This window comes from Panthera pardus, unplaced genomic scaffold (genome assembly GCF_024362965.1).
Source record: "Panthera pardus isolate Hobbes unplaced genomic scaffold, ASM2436296v1 HiC_scaffold_10, whole genome shotgun sequence".
Taxonomy (NCBI): Eukaryota; Metazoa; Chordata; class Mammalia; order Carnivora; family Felidae; genus Panthera; species Panthera pardus.
This window is the reverse complement of record NW_026526655.1, coordinates 28,840,429-28,851,528: the sequence shown is the minus strand read 5'-3', so window position 1 is coordinate 28,851,528 and position 11,100 is coordinate 28,840,429.

Sequence of the window (11,100 nt, the reverse complement as noted above, 5' to 3'; positions counted from 1 at the left end):
ACCATGAGTCTTCACAAAAATACGAAACAAAACCACAGTAAGGTACCATTTCATGAAAACCTACTAAGATGGCTATAATCCAAAAGATGGGTTATAACAAGTGTTAGTGAGGATATGGATAAATTGGAATCCTTATACTCTGCCAGTAGGAATTTAAAAGGCCACTTTGGAAAACAATTTGGCACTTTCTCAAGTGATTAAACATAGAGTAGCCATATGACCCAGCAATTCTACTCCTAGGTATATACCTAAGAGAAGTGAAACATATGTCTACATAAAAATTTGTACATTACCATTTATAGTAGCATGATTCATGATAGCCAAGAGGTGAAAACAACCCAAATGTCCATCAACTGATTAATGAATAAATAAAATATGGCATGGCCAAACAATGACCTATTATTTGGCCACAAAAAATAGAGGCATTGATACAGTCTACGACATGGGCGAACCTTAAGAACATTATGCTAAATGAAAAAATCCAGTCCTGGAAGACCATATATATATGATTCCATTTATATGAAATGTCCAGAATAGGCAGATCCATAGTGATAGATAGTACATTAGTTGTTGCTTAGGACTAGGGAGAATGTGAGTATGGTAAGGCAATTATTCTAAAATTGACTGTGGATAGTTGCAAATAGCTGTGAATACACTAAAAAAAAAAAATGTACAATTTACTAGGTGAATTCTGTGGTATGTAAACTATATCTCAGTAAAGTTGTTGGGTTTTTTTAGTTGCCTAACATTCTACAAAATATGTGACCAACACTCCTCAAAACTTCCAAGTTCATCAAAGATAAGAAAAGTCTGAGAAACTGTCCCAAACCAGGAGAGGCTACAGAGATATAATGACTAATGTCATGTGGTATCCTTGATGGGCTTCTGGAACAGCAATGACACAATCAGGGGAAAACTGAGCACATCTACACAAATTATGCAATTTAATTAATAGTATTGTAATGTACCAATGTTTGTTTTTTATTTGGAATCAGCATAGTGCTGTAAGATATCAACAAAAGGTGAAACTAGATGAGAGATATATAGGAACTCTCTGTACTATCTTTACAAACTTTTCTGTAAATCAAAAAATATTTTTAAAACAAACATTTACTTAAATTTGGGGAAAAAAGGAATCACTATCCTGGATCAATGTTTCCCAACATCTCTTAATTTTAGGTGTTAGCTTAAGATGATTGGAGAGGCCAATGAAAAATTATTTGCTTTAGAAAGAGAATACTGATAGAAAAGACAGGAGGGGAGGGCATCACACTGTTTGACATCATTAGAAGGAAAAGAAGAAGTACAAAAACGTGTGGTGGAAATTGGCACCTTCAAAGGTCAGAGGAGAGTGACTTGAGAAGATGAGGGCCCATGGCTGATAGGTGGAAGGGGCCAGGCAGGGACATTGGGTCAGAAAGTTTCCCCATGGAGAGCCTGAGTGGCTCAGTTGGTTAAGTACCCAACTCTTGGTTTTTGGCTCAGGTCGTGATCTCACGGTTCACGAGTTCGAGTCCTGTGTGGGGCTCCGAGATGACAGTGCAGAGTCTTGACTCTTGGCTGCTTGGAATTCTCTCTCCTCCCTTCTCTCTGCCTATCGCTGGCTCACATGCTCTGTCTCTGTCTCTCTCAAAATAGATAAATACACTTTAAATTAAAAAAAAAAAAGTTTCCCTGGAAATTGCCTATGCAGGAAAGGCTAAAGGTACAAAGACCTCACAAGACCCTCAACATTCCTCTCCAAGTCTCAAACTCTCATTCCCCATCCCACCCCACCCCCCAACCAGACAATTCTTTGTAAGTGTCCATCCCTCACAAAGCACCAGAGGGGATACAGACAGCCATAGACATCTTTTCTCCCAGTATCTCCCACTCGGCTAGTGTCCTGCAAGTCATATGTACTTTGGGAAATGTTTTAGGACAAAGTCTTACAGGAATATCTTACAAATATAGACTCCATTGCCAAAATAAGCAAATGTTCGGGATGGAGGACTCTAATAAAAATAGCAGGACAAGAATCTGATCAGAATATAGAAAAGAAATCACTTAAAAGACATTTATCAGACATTTGCTACAAAACATATCTCAAAGTCAGGAATTGGGGATAAGACATGAATGCACTCTATTGACCACTGAGGACTCACAATCAAGGTGAGTGTGTATGTGAGGTGAGAAGGTGAGGGAGGGGGTGGTCCAGAAGAGAGAACTCAAAAGAAAGAAGGAAAAAGAAAAAACAGATAACACAATGCCAAAGGGCTAATACTAAAAATCTAAGCCAATTTCTTGCCCCTCCTCCAGAAGCTTGGATCAAAAAAAAAATTTTTTTTAATAAATAAATAAACAAACAAAAAAACACCCAAGGTTGTACAGAATGTAGAAGAGACATGAAGAGCAATTTGCCTGATACTCATTGACCATTAACTACATATCTGCCATAGCCATGCTAAGACTTTGACATGCATTATGTCACCTAATCACACAACTCCTCAGGGAAGTACTTTTTTTTTTTTAAAGATTTTATTTGTAAGTAATCTACATCCAATGTGGGGCTCCAACTCACAACCCCCAGATCAAGAATCACATGCTCTACTGACTGAGCCAGCCAGGTGCCCGTGGGAAATACATTTTTAATCCCCATTTCACAAATCATGAAATGATGGTGTAAAATGGTTGACTGACTTGATCAAAGACACACAGACAGGCAATGTTGGAATTCAGTCTTTTCCCAGATCCATGTGCTACACTCTACGGAACAGCTCCTGGCCAAAGGGATGAGAGCTCAAGTAAACAGATTACTTCCTCATTTTACAAGGAAATTCTGCACAGGGAGGAGAGAAAAAAAAAGTAAGATCTAAGTCCTACATTCTTAAATCCATCCTTGAAAAATAGAGTCAGCCTCCGTTGATGAAGGAAGACGGAAACAGAGGAAAAGAGAAATGGTAAATGCACAAGTGTTTGCCCCAGTCCAGGAAGACCCTGCTTTTCTAGAAGAGGAAGGTGGAAGCAGCCTCAGCTCCAAGTTAGCACTTCCCATGCCAGATATTGACCCAGGGAGACAGTGACACAGCAGAATGAATAAATGTGTACTCAGAGCTATTGTTGCCTTAGAATCACATATGCACCCAGGCAGTGTGTCTTTTAAGGTGAGCAGGAGCACGGCGTGGGTGTAGTGCATAGCATTTGCCAATGGTAGTGAAAGAAGGGGGGAAATGTTATGTTGAACAATTGCAAGGAATCAGAGAAGTTTAGTAGAGCTGGGAGATCGTAACCCCTTTGGGCAGAAGCCTTTTGGCTGCATCACTGGATGGATCTTCTAGTTAGCTACATATGTGAATGCTATAGGTTCTGAACATATTATACACAGTATGTAGTTTCTATGTGTGTAGAAACAGGCTCATTTATAGTAATGCGTGGAATTGTCTTGGCTCTATTTCTCATGCCGGCAGATGTTGTAGCCAAAATAGGAGTAAGCATGGCACCTGAGGCACGTTCTAAGAGCTGTCATTCAGCTTGGTATCACCCAGCCATTTGGGGACAGTAGGGCTCTATTCAACCTCTATATTCAACTTCCAGACCTCAAATCTCTTCATCTTATCCCATCTTCCCCATTCTAAGATCAAACCTGGCTCTCCTACTTGTCACTTTTGCCTGTTGCTAATGTGATTTCACATAACATAAATCTGAATACATGAATTTTAAGAAATTATATATGAGGTGTGAATATCTTTGCATAGATGGAATCCACTTGAAGAATCCTTTTATAAAGTCACATTTTCTTACATTTACGGATGAGAATTCCAGGATAGATTCTCTTTCTTAAGCCTATTTAGCTTATCCATTGTGTACTCCAAGTCAGAAAAATATGACTTTGCAAAAGCATGTACGCTGTGTAAGTTGCAGGTCGCCCCTTTATTGAGGTGGGGGTATCGGAAAAAGTTGTTGAATTGGATGCTGTTTAGGGGAGACATTCTCTAGGGATCTAGTTATTGCTACCAACAGTCCTCAGCTTCTACTGGAGTGTCCCTTCACCTCTGCTTGTAATTTTTTTTAATGTTTTTTTTTTTTTTGAGAGAGAGAGTGTATGCACATACTCAAGGAGTGGGAGAGGGCAGAGAAAGAGGGACAGAGGATCCAAAGCGGGCTCTGCTCTGACTGCAGCCAACCCGATGTGGAGTTCACACTCACAAACCAGGAGATCATGACCTGAGCCAAAATCAGATGCTCAACCAACTGAGTCACCCAGGCGCCCCCTACCTCTGCTTTTAATGCTGAGTTCAATTTTCAGTGGGAAAAGTACAGGATATTAGCACTGGGGAACAAACTAGAAAGCATTTTGTCTGACCCTCTCACTTTATAGATGAAGAATCCAAAGCCAAAAATGTTTAGTGGCTTGTTTGAAATCATATGGCTTTGCAAGTTTGGTAAACATCCCAAATTTCGCAAACATTTTAAAACTTGGGCTCAGCCATCATGGCCCAATCCACTGGGGACATGAAGTGGTTATAGAAATTTCTTCTCTTTCCCAGCTATAACCCTGAAGGACATTGAATGCTGTTACCCAGGAAAAAATAGGGTATCAGAAGCTGGAACAGGTTTTGTGAGGCCTAAAGTTTGTATCAAATAAGGTACAAACAAAAAAGAATGTAAATTTAGAATGAGGAAGTAGAACACAGCTAATTTTAAAGACAGGATAAATATCACATCTATAGCAAGTACCCCCTCCCAAAAAAAGTAATATTTTTATTAACTCCCTGACATGCCTCTATAATACTTTTCCTTCTACATTTTTAGCTGCTTGTTCTTTGAAGACTTCTTTAAGTGACAATGATTTGTCATACTGTCATATCTTTCCTAGAGAGAAAACAGAAGAATAATTCAGTCTTTCCTCTAACATGGCTGATCAAAATTTGCCTTTTATTATTGATAGTTTAGAAACATTTTTTCAGTTCCTGAAGTCATTCTCGGTATCGTCATGTAAACTATCACAATGGTTGTCAAATTTGGGGAAAACTTTATCAAGTTTCTATCATATGTATGAGATACAGGATTTGGAAGAATTTTCCAGGTACATTTGAAATGTTTTTAGTCCCTGAATACACATGTATTCCCAATCTTAGGCATTGGGATACTATGGGAACCACACTTACCCCAGTCAAGAGGGAATCTGCACTTTACAGGGCCACATTCTGTCTTGCCTCTCTTTGTGTCCCTCTACACAGACCAAGGAGTCTAGGGGGTCAAGGATAAATGTAGCCTCAAAACCCATGCCTCCCATTTCTTGAACATGTTCCAAACACATGGGACATCAGAATTTCTTGTTCAAACAGGGCCTATCTAGGGGTGCCTTGGTAACTCAGTCAGTTAAACGTCTGGCTCAGTTTTTGTTCAGGTCATGATCTCATGGTTCATGGGTTCAAGCCCATCATTGGTCTCTGTGCTGACAGTGCAGGGCCTGCTCAGGATTCTCTCTCTCAACCTCTCTCTCTGCCCCTTCCCCCCCTCTCTCTAAGCCTCTTCCTGGGATTTGTCCTTCCAAGGGAAGACAATACTCCCAGTGTTAACATTCCTTGGCCAACCTCAGAGCCATAGACAGAGCCCATGCAAACGAGAGACCCTAAAGCTTAAATTTTACTAGCTTTGTAGCAAATCGACCTGTACAAGGCACCCAGAGTCTCTGTAATGAAGCCTATTTCTTCTGGCCCCCACCCAATCTGGAAACGCTCCACCCCACCAAAAAGTACAGTCTGTGAAAAACCCCACTGTCCCCTTAGCATGGCAACCATGCAGGGGAGGCAGGTAGAAAAAGCTGAGAGAGATGGAGGTGTGCACACCTCTGAACACAGTGAAATCTTCCTAGATGACAATTAAGTGGCAGTAGACATGTTGACTATCTACCCTCTTGAACCACCATGGCTCCATCCTGACATCCCCAGAGGGGAGCCCCATTGCTGCATGATGCCTCTATGCATTTGGAACAAGTTGGACAACTTTTCCTTAAACCCTTCCACAGTCTCTTCCTCCTTAACCCCATAAGGTAACACATCAGGTACCAATCCCTCCTCAACCCCTCACAGCCCAGGATACTGACAAGTTGACCTCCTCTGACCACCGTTAATGGATGGCTAACCTCCACTCTCTTCATGCATTGTGCATTGAAGTGAGGTAGAAAGAGGAGCGTGGCATAGCAGTGCCAAGGAGGACTGTCCACACTAGTCTTTTAAGACAAAGGGGATTCCTCTGCACTGAGTATTGATTGGCCAAACAGTCACTCTCTCACTTTCTTCCCCTTCTAATACGCTGGCCCCTATGCCCATGCTTCCTTCCGACCACTACCCCATCTGCCCAGAGGGCATCCCCTCTGATGAACAGGGCAAATTCTCTTTATAAAAGGCCCTGTGCAACCCTGGGCAAACCAGCAAAGTGGTCTAAAGCCTTCTCCGGCTTTCACCCCTCCGCACCTTGCCCATCTCGTCCTCCCTGGTGCCTTCAGGAGTTCCGGCTCTCGCCCCTGAGACCCCGAGGTCCAACGTTCGGGCACTGTTATTCACATTCAAGTATATGCGATTAATAGCACCCCGTGCCTTAAGCAGATGTCCTTAAACAGAGGACAAAATCTTACTCAAAAGGTGTGAAGTCAATGAGCTTTAATAGAATGTCTAATGTATATTTCAGAAAAATGTCCAGGCATCTTAAAATAGGGCATCACATGTCATCGTCAGAATCCCCTGCAGTGAGAAGAAATAGACCAAGAGCTTTGGAGTTAGTTAGCCAGGGTCAAGGGGGACCTGGGAGGGGGCTAGGTGACTCATCACAAAGGTCAAAGAGTAGGAGGGGGAACAAGCTGTCACTGTCATGAATTCTATCTTGCTGGCTCCTCCCCTCCCCTCACACACACACACACACACACACACACACACACACACGGAGACAAATGCCTTTGGGATGGGGGGGGAGTTCCCAACATGGAGCTTAAGTCCAAGCCTCTCAATTTGTATTCCCCCGCGCTGCGAGGGGCAGCCAAGTATAGGCAGGGGGTTGGGAAGAGCTTCTAGCAGGAGAAGGACAAATTTAAAAGGAAAGATTTACGAGGCCATGAAGATGTTTCTCCCAGACTCCTGAGTGCAGGAGTATGACTTATTTATTTTATTTTCATTTGTAACCCAAACCTTCCCTTGACTCCCATTGGCCCCAGCTGAGAGGAGAGAGAGGGCCGGCCGTCAGGCGTTGATCACCGGGCCAACGGGAGACAGTATGGTGTGATGCTGACGCGGCCCACTGACAAGCCAGCCAGAGACCCAGGGGAGCAGCTCTGAGCTAAGCAGCCAGAGCCAGGCAGGTAGGGAGCTGACAGCTGGGGAATTGCTAAGAGGCGCCGGGCTGGTGGGGGCAGGCTGGTGAAACAGTGGACTCGGAGAAGGTGCGATTTCGTGATGCACAAACACTGTTGTTTACCTGCTTCCCGTTGAGTCCTCTCCATTTCCCCGGCTTCCTCAGGCTCCACGCTGTAAATCTCTCCCCCTTCCCCCGCCCACATGATCACAGGTTAATCCTCCCCGCCCTCCCCCTCCTCCCCCCAGCCGGCAATCTCTGGTTCATAACATTTCTCTCCCCCCACTCCTTTTGGGAAGGGGAAGGGAGCATGTGAATACACATGAATAGCCTCAAAATCTCACTTAGTGGTCGGCTGGAGAGGGACAGTCTCTGCTGTCCTCCAGGCAACCTATTGAATTGGGATCTGCAGGGCAGGAAGAAAGGACAGGCTGGGGAGTAAGAGGCCATCTGTGCTGGGGATTCGTGCACCGTGGTGCAAAGGCACAAGGTGCATGTACTCTGGAAGACCTTGAGGACTGCCTGGTCCACACGCTCTGGAGGGGGGCATCCTGGGGCAAAGGGGAGCCCCGTCACCAGACTGGAGCAAAGCTTCAAGCCTGTGGGTGCGTCCTGAATCGTCTTCACAACGGTGCCCCCATTTACTGGTGCACTTACTGCCCATTTGTTGAGATCACAGAATCCTTTGCAAAGGCCTCCCATGTGGGAAAATCCATCATCCTTTTCATGCAAAACCAACAAACAAAAGCAAAACAAGACTTCACTAATCAGATTGTATGTACACTTCTTGCCCTGCCACTTTTCCAGATAATGCTCAGAACAAGGCAAAAGCCCTGCTGACTTCTCTCTTGTCACATAACCACCCAGTCTCCCTTGTCATATAATTCTTGTCACATAATTCAATTCTTTCATGTAGCAGACATTTATGCTACTTGAATACCACCTGCCCCTCCTAACTAGAATTCAAGTTCTATGAAGGCAGGAACCTTGTCTGTCTTAGTCACCATGAGCACACAGAAGGTACTTGAGAAATGTCTGCTAGATGAGTAATGAATTCATGAGCAAATGAATGAGGGCAATCTCAGATTATTCACTTACCATCTTTGAGCCTCCATTTTCTCATCTTTAAAGTATGACTAACATGGGGCGCCTGGGTGACTCAGTGGTTAAGCGGCCGACTTCGGCTCAGGTCATGATCTCGCGGTTCGTGAGGTTGAGCCCCGCCTCGGGCTCTGTGCTGACAGCTCAGAGCCTAGAGCCTGTTTGGATTCTGCGTCTCTCTCTCTGTGACCCTCCCCCGTTCATGCTCTGTCTCTCTCTGTCTCAAAAGTAAATAACCATCAAAAAAAATTTAAAAAAAAATTATGACTAACAATAACATTCTTCCTTATTTCAAAGCAGTGGGGAGAGTATGAAATACAATATGCATTTGAGACCCCATTTCCTAAAATACGGAGCCTGAGGCAGGGATTAAGTATTGGTGCTCTATGTGGCAGGTGCAATCCCAGAACACTGAAAGTGAGAGCAAAAGGAAAACAAACAAAAGAATGGGCAAAAATGAAAAGATGATGAATTACCACATTGATCACTGTTTCACAAGAACCCACTAAAGAGCACCACCCATCACGTGGCCAGAGCATCACAGCAGCACACAGGACATCTTATATGGAGAAGCAATATCTGGAAGCAATTCATCGAGGAAGGATGGAACACGGGCTGACACTTAACCATTAGAGAACTTACTGCCCACACTTCCAGACTGTCTCATTCAACCTCCACCTTGAAAGCACTCAGAAGGTCTACTCTGACGTCCTTTGACATGGTATTTCATCCAAGTTTGGAAAAGCCAGAACCTCCGGGCTTGTGGCAGGTTGGCCACAAGTGGTGACACCCTGCAGCCCCACGAAAAATCCCTCTGCTTCGGGAAGGGCAGCTCCTTCAGAATACGCCGCTGGGGGCTGGGGCCGGGCAGGGACGGGGCGGGGGGGGGGCTTGCGGGGAGTGAGGATGAGGAGACTCCAATGAGGATGACAGGATACACATAAGTCATTTTTGATAAAATATCTGAAGGTGATTTTAAAGCTGTAAAGCCCCAGCCAATGAAAAGTGATGTTGTTTCAATGGTCTTTTTTCTTTTAATTCAAGTGTGTTTCCACCTCCTAGTGTTTGCACTTGTATGAGGTTGATAAGCTTTCAACTAGGCTGCACAAATGAAGTCTTTCCTGTTTCCACTGCTGTTATTGAAATAGCACCTCTCTGAAATAAGCCACTTCATCTCTTCGTAAAAATCCTTCTGTCCAAAATAGAAACATAAATGGGTTCTGTTAAAGTGGAGTATTTTCTCGCTATGTTTGGTTTGTATTATCGAGAGAAAACACCACAAATATGAGTGATCCACATGGGAGATACCTTCCAAGCAAACCCCTTGTCTCTTGAGTCTCCCTCCATCACCGCTTTTTTATAGCTTCAGCTTCTGAGCCCATTCTTAATACTGGTATACTGTCTACACAGTGATCAATTTCAACACACCCCCAACATGCCAGTTAAATGTTAAGAGCCCAGAGTCCATGTAAGGGTCAGAATGAGACTATTTCCTGGCCTTAAATGCTCCGCATCAACAATTATATAACTTGCTGACATTTAACCCCCTCAACAGGTTTCATCTACAAATCCAAGACCCTTACTATTTCAGCCTAAATTGAGTCAGCCTAAATTGAGGATCCCCATGGGCTTGGGTTTTGGCCACCTTCTAGAGTCCAGTAAAATGAAATGCCTGGTACATAGTAGAATACACACACATAAAGAAACGCACACACGCACATTCATTAAATAAGCGAGTGAAAGAACAGATGTCGTCAGTTTAGAGTAGAAATTAAAACGTTAAGAGCACAGGCTGTAGACCCAAAGTTTCTGGGTTCAAATCACAGCTTTATCAAAAAACAGCTAGTGCAACATTGGAAGGCTTGCTTAACTTCTTTGTGCCTCAGCTTGTGCCTTGGTTTTCTTACCTGTAAAATGTGGATAATAGTCATAGCTGCTTCAGAGTTTTGTTGCGATCGTGACATGATGCATGGAAAGTAAGTGTCTTAGCCCAGTGCCTGGTGCACTGTAAACAGGAGAGAACAGTAAGCCCTGATGACCATTCTGAGTGTGCCACTAGCTCCCCACCTGGCCCATCTAAATAGGGAGAAGGACACGCTTTTCTATCATGCCATCTGCCTTTATTGGCTCAACCAGATCCAGGTTTACCCATGTTTAAAACCCAGTGCAAAACCTGCCTTTAAAATTTTGTGTAGCCAAAGGGAATCTCACACCGGGTATGGCATTTATGTCGCTTTGTGATACACTGTGTTTTTAAACGTGGTGCTGTCGATTGATTTAAGTATTTTATTGGACAATTTCACTGTTCTTGTGCCCCAAGGCTTTTTAAAGCAGGGACCAATTTTTTTAAATCAAATAGATAAATGTAAAGTCGTTGCATTTAAAATAACAGCAGCACAAGGAGTAGGGCCAGAATTTCCACTTGGGCTATTTAATTATTTGCCGAAGATAAATTCAGGGGAACAACGGTGAGAGATGGCGGTTAGATTCTACCACCAACATCCTAAGCCCTTTCCCTGATGTCACCTAGACCCCAAATTCTACTTCCCTGAAGTTATGACCAAGATCTGGGCCACATGGGAATATGTTCATCTTCCTGGGGAGACGCAGTCTGACCTCGACTATTTCTCAAGCCCCCTTGACATCCGGTAGTGGCTCCCCACCTCAGTG